This window comes from Carcharhinus amblyrhynchos, chromosome 18 (genome assembly GCF_965287045.1).
Source record: "Carcharhinus amblyrhynchos chromosome 18, sCarAmb.v2.hapA, whole genome shotgun sequence".
Classification (NCBI taxonomy): Eukaryota; Metazoa; Chordata; class Chondrichthyes; order Carcharhiniformes; family Carcharhinidae; genus Carcharhinus; species Carcharhinus amblyrhynchos.
Window position 1 is genome coordinate 51,851,330 of NC_137341.1, and position 12,277 is coordinate 51,863,606.

Consider the following 12,277-nt stretch of genomic DNA (forward strand, 5'->3'; position numbering starts at 1 on the left):
GACAGTGACCCAAGCCGGGAATTGAACCCGTGCCTCTGGAGCTGTGAGGCAGCAGTGCTAACCACTGTGCCACCCTATAAACAGGTGAAGAGTAAAGCTACGTACCTGCATCTCTGTGATACACCTTAATGCAGCCTGCAGCTATTACACTGTCAGCAAAGTAACTCTAGATTCATCTGAAACCATTAACTGTAATACAATTGCAACTGACCATCCTTCTTGCCATGTCTCATTGATGGGCCTGTTTTAAAGTAAAGGTTGATATACTGAAAATAATCAGTCATCTATATTTGATGAAACCTCACTGGAACTGTCGTAGCATACCCAGATGTTTGATAACTTTAATAGATTACATTTTTTTTGAACATACATTGAATAATTTAACCTAAGTCTACTTGACATGATGGTGCTCAACTCTTAACAAGTCAAGTGTGCCCTTGCATTGGCACCTTTCTTTAAAGAGAAACTTTTCACTTCTACATAAAGGTTTCCAACTTTAAAGAGATCAACAATCAAATGTTAACAAGGAAATTCTGTTCAGCTATCCCTTGATATGCTTTCCTTGAAAAGAAATTGTACCTCATTAGCCCGTGTTTGAAAATTCAACACAGCCAACTACACCATCTGTTAGAGGCCTGATAGTCCATTCTGCTTTAGCTTCACATCACAGGTTTAACTTCTGGATCAGCTCACATTATGGCAGTCATTACCTTGCAAATGCCTGTCCCAAGAGCCAAAGGTGGTAACTCAGATAACAGAGCACCGTGCCATCTAAACCAAATTACAATATTAGCATACTTTGCCCCTGTACAAAATGCTTGGCCGTATAATGACAATTTTAGTTCAAAATACATTTACCTTTCAAAACAGCATATCTATGTAATATATTGTGTAGTACATTTCTCTGTATTACACAACAATGCAGAATAATATCATACCTGCCATCAGATTTTTGAATTCTGCTCTCATATTTAAGCTGATCTTTCTCTTCACCCTATCTATAATTGCAACACTGTATGCGGCACCCTCTTCTTTCCTTCTCCCCTATGTACTACATGAATGAAATGTTTTGTCTGGACAGCACGCAAGAAACAATACTTTTCACTGTACCCCAACACGTGACAATAATAAATCAAATCAAATATGATAATAGAATTAATATCTTTCATATTCTTTGACCTATATCAGCTTCAGAACAAAACATAAACACTGCCAGTAAATAATTCAGATCTCAAAGTTACTTAACTTCGGAAACAAAAGGGGTGGCACGGTAGCACAGTGGTTAGCACTGCTACTTCACAGCTCCAGGGACCTGGATTCGATTCCCAGCTTGGTCACTGTCTGTGTGGAGTTTGCACGTTCTCCTCATGTCTGCGTGGGTTTCCTCTGGGTGCTCCAGTTTCCTCCCACAGTCCAAAGATGTGCAGGTTAGGTTGATTGGCCATGTTAAAATTGCCCCTTAGTGTTCTGAGATGTGAAGGTTAGAGAGATGAGCGGTTAAGTATGTAGGGATATGGGGGTAGGGAATGGGTGGGATTGTGGTCGGTGCAGAGGCCAATGGCCTCTTTCTGCACTGTAGGGTTTCTATTCTATGAAAATGGACCAAATAACAACAAGTGCAAACATATACGAGCTGTACTTGAATCTCAGTATTCTGAAAATTAAATAATCAACTCAAAAGTTTTATTTATGAATGAAAATCTAAACCAACAAAAGCAATTGTAGTTTTATATCTTACTGCTATTTAGCTGAGGGGACAATAAAGACAGGAATTGAAACAAGGCAGAAGGGAAAGGTACATCCGGGTAAGTTAGAGACGGATGGAATGAAGAAAGATAAAGCAACAGTAATGTGATGGGCCAGATAAGAATTGGAGGTCTGTGGGTAGATTATGTGATAAGGTTAGGGACTACACAAACTGTATTCACCATTGGATAGGATACCATAGATGGTGGCATATTAGTCAAATTTCAAAGCCTCAAAAAAGCCCTCCAAAGATAGGGTAACATGACATGCTGAGTGAAAAAGAGAAGATCTGGCAAGTATCTGGTCGCTATCTTTGTCGTTCACCACGTGGGGTCTGTTCTGTTCTGTTGTCTGGGCATGCATATCTTTGTAATACAGCTTGCATCACTTGCTTGATCCCTTGCACCCAGTCATATGGCCCAAGTAAGTAAAACATCCATCTGTGGGGTGAAAAATTGAGGTTGGCGACTAATGCCTAAATAGCATGTTGTGACCGAAAAGTGGGGTCAACTTACATGTTGAGTAGATGCAAAAATGTGATTCCTGGGGCTGAATAAAATGGGGCCACCTTATACAGTAAGAACTCTCACAACACCAGGTATTTACCCCAGTCCAATGCCAGCATCTCCACATCATGGCCACCTTATACACCAGGTCGCAATCTACGATAATGTGAATATGTTGAATTGAGAGAGAAGCAGAGGAAGGGTAGGAGTGTATGACAGAAGGAATAAATGGGAAGAAAGGAAGAGGAGGGAAGGTCAGGTCTGGCAGAGAGGGAGAAAGAGGTAAGAAAGTAGGGAGGTAGAGGGACAACAATATCATAGAAAAGGAAGAGTTTTTGTTTTATTTATGAGTCACAAGTAGGCTTATATTAACATTGCAATGAAGTTACTGAGAAAATCCCCTAGTTGCCACACTCCAGCGCTTTGTCAGATGCACTGACGGCCAAAACACCTAACCAGCATGTCTTTCGGACAGTGGGAGGAAACCGGAACACTGGGAGGAAATGCCGCGCAGACACAGGGAGAACGTGCAAATTCCACACAGACAGTGAGCCAAGCCGGGAATCGAATCCAGATCCCTGGTGCTCTGAGGCAGCAGTGCTAACCACTGTGCCATCCGACAGAGGTCTGGTGAGAGGCAATGAGAGGCTGGTGGAAAGAAGAGGAAGAGGACAAGAAAAGACTAACAAGTCGGGGGAAAGGAGAGAAAGAGGGAAGGGGAAAGAAGGAAAGAGAGGTCAGTAGTATGAGTCAAAAACAAAAATGGAACTGGAGAACGCGAATTCAATGAAATGGATAATTCATTAATTTAAATGGAATCAAATGGAATGCAAAGAAATAGTACAAATAAATAAAGCTGGAACTGTTCAGGATTAATGAAATGAGCAAAATGGGGACAAGGCTGGCAATATTAAAAATGTGGTAACAGTAAATTGAAAAATCCCTTACAGACAACACTCATTAAACATCTGAGCTTCATTCAACAAAATTCAAAATTGAGACATCAATGGGGAATAAAGTTATTAAAAAAATCAGGCTCTCTTTCAGAGTAAAAATTGATTAAATACAAAGTCTCTCAACCTGACAATTCTAATGGTCTCCTGGCACACCTCCCAATTGCACCTTCCATAAACTAGAGCTCATCCAAAATTCTGCTGACTCTGTAATCACCATCTCCTTCATCTTCAAACAACGGGAAAGCTACGTTTTGGTGCTCACTTCTCTTCAGCTACTGGAAACAGACTGTTAGATTCATTCGGTTAATTTAAGTTATTGAATAAAATCAACATCACAGATTATTCTTTCCAGCCAGATATTCAGGACTCATTCCATTTGCTTCTTACAACTCTAATTCACATCAAATCTCATTCACGCATCATTCACACTCACTGACCTACTCTGACCCCTGGTTCAACAATGCTTCAATTATAAAACTCTGATCCTTGCTTTTAAATCCCTCCACAGCCTGACCTTCTCCTTATATCCGTCTCTAGCCTTTCACCCTTCAAAATCACTACCCTTCTTTAATTCTAACCCCTTGCAGATCCCCAATTTTGTTCACTCCACGAGCAGCCATGCATTCAGCTGCCTCAACCCCAAGCTCTAGAATTCCTCTTTAAACCTGTCTGCCTCTCTCTCCTTCTTGAAGACACTGCTTAAAACCTATTCCTTTGACCTAGATTTCAGTGCCTGTCCAGTACGTGGCTCAGTGTCAAATTTTGTTTGATAATCACTCCTGTGAGACAACAATTAAGGGACATTACAATAGTCATGCCAAAAAGGCCAACATCCTGTGAATGATTTAAGAAGTATTTTACCATAACAAAGAATTTGTTATGATCGACTATTCTAATCTAGGGCAGCATACTGGCACGGTGGTTAGCACTGCTGCCTCACAGCGCCAGGGGTCCGGGTTCAATTCTGTGTGGATTTTGCACATTCTCCCTGTGTCTGCATGGATTTCCTCCAGTGCTCTGGTTTCCTCCCACTGTACAAAGATGTGTAGGTTAGGTTGATTAGCCATGCTCAATTACCCCTTAGTGTCAGGGAGATCAACAGGCTAAATATGTGGACGTTAAGGGGATAGGACCTGGGTGAGATTCTTGTCAGAGCAGGCTCGATGGGCTGAGTGGCCTCCTTCTGCACTGTAAGGATGCTACGATCTTATGATTATTGCATGAAATTGTCCATGCCAAACTATGAATTCCCCTGCAGAACTTGTTCATCTTACCAATGTAGATGGAAGACAGCAAAAGAAAACTGGTCTAAGAGTCTTATAATGTGAGCTAAAATAGCATGTCTTAGTATATTTCAGCAATTTTTTGTTTATTCTGTCGTGGGATGTGGGTGTTGATGGCAGGCCCAGCATTTGTTGCCCATCTCCAATTGCCCTAATGACTTAGTAAGGTTAGGCCATTTCAGAGGGCAATTCCCTCAAGCACATTGCTGTGGGCCTGGAGTCACACAGAGGCCAGAACAGTCAGGACAGCAGATTTTCCTCCCTGGTGAACCAGACAGGTCTTTACTCAATAATCGTTTCATTCAATTTAAATTTCACCAGTTGCGATTGTTGGATTTGAATCCATGTCCCTCAAGCATTAGTCTGGGTCTCTGGATTAGCCAGTGATATTGCCACTAAGTCACTGTCTCCCCGATGCACATGATTATCACTTTTGTCAGTTCAGCTTTTGTTTATATTTCATTTGTCGTTCTAGCTTTAAAATTTCTGAGTAACACAATCCAGAGAGGAGCCTGCCAATAAACAAATATTGAGGCTTCTGGTAGTTCTACAGCAAAGCTGAAGATTGCAATCAGTGATGCAGAATAAAACACATTATACAATACATATTTACATGGTTGATACCTCCGCTAAATCACTGTTCCTTTCAAACTGTCAGAACAAAAGTAATTAGATATCTGATAAACCACCTGCTTCCAATGTGCATTCTGTTTATTTACTGAGAATTAGAATTTTTACCTTTCTTTCCCAAGTTTATTTTCCCGTATTTGAGATATTTCATAATGAGGTGCAGTTTAGGGAGTCGGTTTAGCTCATTTGGCCGGGCGACTGGTTTGTGATGCAGAGCGATGCCAACAGAGCAGGTTCAATTCTCGTACCAGCTGAGGTTATACATGAACACCTGCCTTCTGCACTTTGTCCCTTGCCTGAGCTGTGGTGATTCTCAGGTTAAATCACTACCAGTCAGCTCCCCCCACCCCCCGGCCTCAGAGGGAAGAGCAGCCTATGGCCGTCTGAAACTACAGCAACTTTACCTTTACTTTAAACATCATCATAGACGTGGAATCCCTTCAGTGCAGAAAGAAGTCATTCAGCCCATCGAGCCTGCACCGACAACAATCCCTCCCAGGCCTTATCCCCATTACCCCACATATTCACTCTGCTAACTCCCCTGACATCTACAATTAATCTACCAAAAATCTACCAATCTTAACTTTCCTGGCAAGTTTAATTGGATAAATATAGCACCTGTCATGCTTTGCATTTTATTGACAGAATCACCGTTATTTCCAGTGGAATATCTGGGCCATTACTTCACTATCATTGCACTCTCACATCCTGATTGGTTAAAAACATCACAATTCCCTCAACTCACTCAATAGTTTTTCATATTATTGATCTCAGTACACTTGTGAAACGATTTATGAAGGGTGACAAAAATGTTCCATTACAATGGTAAGGCACAGCATGATGCACACTTGTGAAGGTGAGACTCTGTAAATGCAATGGTGACTCTTACCACTAGTGCCATGAACAGATGCACCTGCAGCAGATAGATTGGTGAGGACAAGATCAAGTAGGTTTCTCTTTCTTGATGGTTCCCTCACCACTTGCTGCTGAACCTGTCTAGCAGAAATGATCTTCAGATTGTGACAAAACTATGCTTTCAAGAAATATACTTCAATCATGTTTTTTTAAACAGTCTGTTCTAACACCAGTGCCAACTGGTCTGTAATTGGCAGCCTCTGGTGTAACTGCAGCAGCATAATGGCTCCCAGAATGTTTATTTTAATCTGGACTTAATGCTGTTGTTATTTTAGTTGGGGTTTTGCAGCATAGGGCTTGATTAGGTTGAGTGACAGTAAGATCATGTACGTTGCTGGAGCTAGGCTAACACAGAGAAATCATGTTAAGTTTTGCTGCTTGGGATTTCTAGAGAGAAGTCACTTTCTGTGTGTATCCTATTCTCTCTGGATTGAGAGACTGGGATCAGCCAGGAAATGAGTCTCATTCTCTGTGATTCTGCTGTTTGGGGGTGGATGTTTCTTTGGAGGATGCTGTATGAGAGTCAGAAGCCAGGTGTTTTTTGTCCAGAGGGGTAGAAGGCTAAAAACATTGCACCCATGTGAACAGATGTATTTTGTGCTAATTCTAAGGGGGATTTATGAAATATTACTTACATTATAACTATAGAGACAGCTAGCTGTTAAGAATTATACCTTGCTGAATTATTTCCAATTGGTAAAAGTTATGCTAATTCTTTTTGTTATATCTTAACTGTGTTGTTAAAAATAAAGTTTGTTTTAATAAAAGCTTTCTAGTGGACCAATTAAATCATACCTGATGCTAGTCAATCTTGAGGTCTCCCAGGGTCACTCCCCCCAACTATATGCCGCTATGATATGTGGCCTAGCACTCAGGGATTGTGATGGGAGTGTCTGGAGCATTGGCTGTGATTCATGATTCAATGAGTATGACTATGTCAGGCTGATTACCCTGTGACAGCTCTCCCAATTTTGGTACAAGTCCCCAGGTTTGAATGAGGAGGGCTTTGCAGGGTTGATTTGAAGAAGAGCAGGGGGAATTATCCCCCTTTGTGTTGGCCAAAATTTTTTGCTCAATCAACAATACAAAACACAGCAGCCAGTTTTCCAGAGCAAGTTTCCATTAACTTCTTTTTTGTTGATTGAGCTTAGTTTGCCTTTGTGATTTCCAGGACCTAGGTCAAAGCTGTTGCAGTTTTATTCTTAGTTAACTTTCCTGTTGCTGTTTGATGTAACTAAATGATTTAACAGGCCATTCCAGAGATCCTAAAGTGAACCAGATGATTCTGTCACAACAGTTAATAGTTTCATCATTATTGAGACTTGCTTTTTGTTCAGATTAACTCATTAGCTAATTAAATTTCCCCAACTACCATGGTGGGATCTGAACTCATGATCCCAAGCATTCTGGATCGTCAGAGAACTAATATTGCAACATTACATGCTAACATCCCTCTGACTCCACATGTTAAAAAAGATGTCTCACAGCATTTGATGTCCAATGAGATACTTCTGAAACGTTGTCACTGTTGTAATTCAAGTCCGGCACTCCATCGGAGCATTGCTGAGAAGTGGTTAAACAGATCCAATGACACCATTCTGAAGGAGGACAGGGAGAGTTAATCCCTTTGTGTTGGCCAAAAGTTATTCTTAATTTATCCCGGTTCAGGGGTTTTCACTGCTGCCACACAGCGCCAGGGGCTTGGGTCACTGTCTGTGTGGAGTTTGCACGTTCTCCCCGTGTCTGCATGGGTTTTCTCCAGGTGCTTCAGTTTCCTTCCACAGTCCAAAGGTGTGCGGGTTAGGTGGGGATTGGACACGCTAAATTGCCACTTAGTGTCAGGGGACTAGCTAGGGTAAAGGTACGGGGTTATGGGAATAGGACCTGGAAGGGATTGTGGTCAGTGCAGGCTCGATTGGCCGAATGGCCTCCTCCTGCGCTGTACGATTCTATGATTCGAATTAATAACACAAAACAGCCAATTTGCACATGGTTAAACTTCCACAAACAACAATGTGCTAACAACTGGATGATCTGTGTTGTGATGTTGATTGAAGGATAATTTTTGGCCAACACACCATAGATAAGTACCCTGTTCTTCTTCAAACTAGAGCCATGGGATCTTTTACACCCACCCGAGGGGGCAGTAGAAGCCTCAGATGAAGATCTCCTCTGAAAGTCGGCATCTCCAATAACGCAGCATTCCCTCAGTACTGCACTGGAGTGCCAACCTTGTTTTTTATGCTCAAGTGCTGTAGTGGGACTTTGAAATCACAAGAGCACTTCCTCTTGCTCTTCAACTGAACTCAAATAGATTCAGTCCCAGAGCAACCTATTGTATCGTATCTCGAACTGTATCATCCCTTTCCTTATTCTTTTTCCTTCTCTACCATTCCTAAATAACTGGTAACCAGGATTATTAAGAAGCCATTCCTTGCCTCACTTCATCCATGTGTCTGTATATGCAACCACGTCATAATCCCACGTAGCAACATCACTGACAGTTTTACAAAATGATACATTTAAAAATAACTCATTTTGAATTACATGACTCACAAACATGTTGTAATACTTTTAATCGGACCACAGGAAATTCAAATCCAATGCTACTTTTACCTGGAAATTGGTCTGACGTACAAATGTCTGCCAATAAATCAGAGAGGAATTAAATCCCAGCAGTGAAATCACTTTCTCTGCTTTAATTGTTTCGATACTGTGACATTTTCTCAGCTGCTTCTCATTCCACTGGTCAGACTGTGCAATGCTGTTTAGTTAGGTCACTAAGGTTGGCATGAGTTTTACTCCTCATTAAGATATATTGGTAATTTATTCCACAATCACCTCATTTTCATTTAATTGGTAAAACTGGCATCAAGACGACAGCAGCTTTTTACACAAACAATAACTACATGATTATATTTATTCAAATTTTTAATGATCTCACCTCGGATATGTTCCAGAAACAATCCAACTTCTACATTAAATAATAAAGGATGATTAGGAATGCATTATAGGATTCTAACATACTCTGCAGGTTTGGTTGACAACATGGAACAAAAACAATACTTAAATATTTACATAGTGCTATCAACAGCTTGTGCTACTGGGTTGCAATTATGCTTTTAGATTAAAAATATACAGAGTTTTTGTTCTCTTAGACGGATCACCTTCTACCAGCAGGGCAAGGAAGTACAACTCAAACTTCAGTTTACATGTCCGGGCAAGCAGCCTCCAGAAGACAAAAGATAACTTGACATCTCAGTGATTGTTCACATCCGTTGCTGCGACAAAATCTTTTTCATTTAAACCTAGCAGCAATCGTGGCAACTAGCACTGATGGATCCCGCTCCTGGGAAGGTTTGGCGAGTTTTTACGAAAAGTTGTCACTGAGATTTAAGCTTTCAATAAACAAGGATATAAAAGGTGATATAGTTAAGCAGCAAGTGCTACAAGCAGGTTGAAAACGCAGGAGAATATAACAAGAGAAAGTGCTGCTCTGAAACTGCAAGATAGTAGGCAGATGAGTTGCTTTATTTAAGTAAAATAACCCACTAACTTGGGGTAGCATAGTGCATTAATTATTTTACAATAATAGAAGGTAAGTCAACTTGTGAATCTGATCCTAAAAAGTTCTCTGTTTGTTCCTCTTGCTGTGAAATGAAGCTCAGAGATGTGTATCTAGTCTTGCACTGCCTCGTTGCAAGTCAATCTGCCTGGGAGAATAAACAGCAAGTAGTCTCACAACACCCAGTAAAAGTCCAACAGTTTTATTTGGTACCAGGAGCTTTCAGAACGCTGCTCTTTCATCGGGTGCTCCAAAATCTCATGATACCAAATAAAGCTGTTGGACTTTAACCTGGTGTTGTGAGACTACTTACTGTGCCCACCCCAGTTCAGTGCCAGCATCGCCACATCATGAGAGAATAAATGTAGCAATAGGATCAGGTGAGAGAACCTCCCATCGAAGTATAACATTCAAACCACTTAAATAACTGTCTAATATCACTGAAATCGAAGAGGTACCTGCAACATGAATTCATTGCATAGCTATCACTCTGCAACATATATAAGAACACAATATTTCCAACATGTCTGTATTTTGAATGTAGCACAGAAAGAAATAAAGTGAAAATCAACAAGTTTTTTGTATTCTCTCTTTCAGCCAACGATCACAACTTATCAGAATTTGGCAGGGCTATTTGATAGCCTTTTGTGAAGAAGCAAGGAATTTGTCCCAGATTCAGCACCAGATAGGAATTGGACAGATTTGGGAAGATGGTGAGTGAGCTAACTGAAATGAGACTGGAAGAGAAATTGACACAGGACAATTAGATCAACATTGGGAGATTGCAAGGCTGCAGAACAAATGTATACTGTATAATTGAAAAAGGAGACAATGCCAAGTTTCAGAATGCCATTAAGAGAAGTCGATTGGAAAAACAATTAAAGATGGTATTAGTATATAAGAAATAGAAGAAACTATACCAAAATAAGGAAAAAGGATAAGAAAAGGATTTTTTAAAAAAAACATTAAGAGCACTAAAAACCTTGGCCAAGCAATGGTATTTCCATCTCTGAAACACAATGTTATAGATTTGAATCCCATTCCAGGCAGCCCCAGCAAGAAGATATAAGAATTAAGAACTCTGATCGTTGGTAATCAGCATCATAGCAGAGTACCCCAATATAGTACCTTCAGCAAGGAGACCAGAGATCCAGCCTTTGAGTACTGGCTTGATATCTAACCAGTTGTCTGTATCCAATAGGAGCAGAGTGGTGGCAATACAGTGGAAGTAGTGGACCTTATGTCACTGAGTAGGGAAGATAAAATGATGACAACATGCATTTCAGTGAAGCAGGGGTTGTTTCCGGGAGAGGAGATTTAGAGTCATAGAGGTTTACAGTATGGAAATAGGCCCTTTGGACCAACTTGTCCATGCTGCCCTTTTTTTTTAAATGAATAAGCTAGACCTAATTGCCTGCAGTTGGCCCATATGCCTCAATAGCCATCTTACCCATGTAACTGCCCAAACACTTTTTAAACAACAAAAACAACGCCTCCACTACTACCTCTGGCAGCTTATTCCAGACACTCACCACCCTCTGTGTGAAAAAATTGCCCCTCTGGGCCCTTTTGTATCTCTCCCCTCTCACCTTAAACCTATGCCCTCTAGTTTTAGACTCCCCTACCTTTGGAAAAAGATATTGACCATCTAGCTGATCTACGCCCTTCACTGTTTTATAGAACTCTTTCAGATCACCCCTCTGCCTCCTACGCTCCAGAGAAAAAAAGACCCAGTCTATCCAGCTTCTGCTTATAACTCAAACCATCAAATCCCGATAGCATCCTAGTAAATCTTTTCTGCGCTTTTTCTAGTTTAATAATATCCTTTCTATAATAGGGTGACCAGAACTGTACACGGTATTCCAAGTGTGGCCTTACCAATGTCTTGTACAACTTCAACAAGCCACTTGTGACTCCACTTTCAAGGAGCTATGAACCATACCCTTAGATCTCTAAGGAGCTATGAACCGTGCCCTTAGATCTCTAAGGAGCTATGAACCGAACCCTTAGATCTCTAAGGAGTTATGAACCATACCCTTAGATCTCTATGTTCTATAACTCTCCCCAACACCCAACCTGGCTAAGTCCTGCCCTGGTTCAATAGAGGCTTGATAGAGGTATTCAAAATAATGAGGGTCTGGACAGAGTAGAGAGGGAGAAACTGTTATTACGGTGAAAGAATGAAGGACTGGGGATATCGATTTAAGGTAATCAGCAAAAAAAAAAGCAATGGTAACAAGGAAAAGCTTTGTTACGCAGCAAGTGGTTAGGATCTATAAATGCACTCCCTGCAAGTGCAGTAGATGCAGATTCAATTATGGCTGTCAAAAGAGAACTCAACCTTTATCTGAAGAGGAAAAATCTGTAGGGCTTCAGGGAAAAGGCAATGGAATGGCTCAAGTTAAACTGCTCTTGCAGAGAGCCAGCACAGACACAATGAACCAAAACGGTCTTCTGTGCTGTAACCGTTCTGTGTTTCTATTCTGTGAAAAGAGATGTTTTAAACGTGAGCTGAAACTTCTTAAAGGAGTCTGGTGAGTTAGAGGAGGATGTGAAAATTGGCAGAGATACCAACAAGTACTTTCCTCCAGTGCTTACTAAAAGAATACTGGGGCGGAGGTAAATTCTAATTTGCCAGCGCAGACACGATGAGCTGAAGGGTCTCTTTCCATGGTT

At 40.9% G+C, this 12,277-nt stretch overlaps 1 protein-coding gene and 1 long non-coding RNA gene across 2 annotated transcripts in view; one reads left to right on the forward strand and one right to left on the reverse strand.

Annotated features, from left to right (window-relative positions):
- Positions 1–10,308, forward strand: part of LOC145355120 (uncharacterized) — a 38,557-nt gene extending 28,249 nt beyond the window's left edge. Inside the window, exon 3 of the long non-coding RNA XR_013888924.1 lies at positions 10,199–10,308. This is a non-coding gene — a long non-coding RNA (uncharacterized LOC145355120). The remainder of the gene's footprint in view (positions 1–10,198) is intronic.
- Positions 1–12,277, reverse strand: part of snx29 (sorting nexin 29) — a 538,494-nt gene that overhangs the window by 301,654 nt on the left and 224,563 nt on the right. The window lies entirely within an intron of this gene.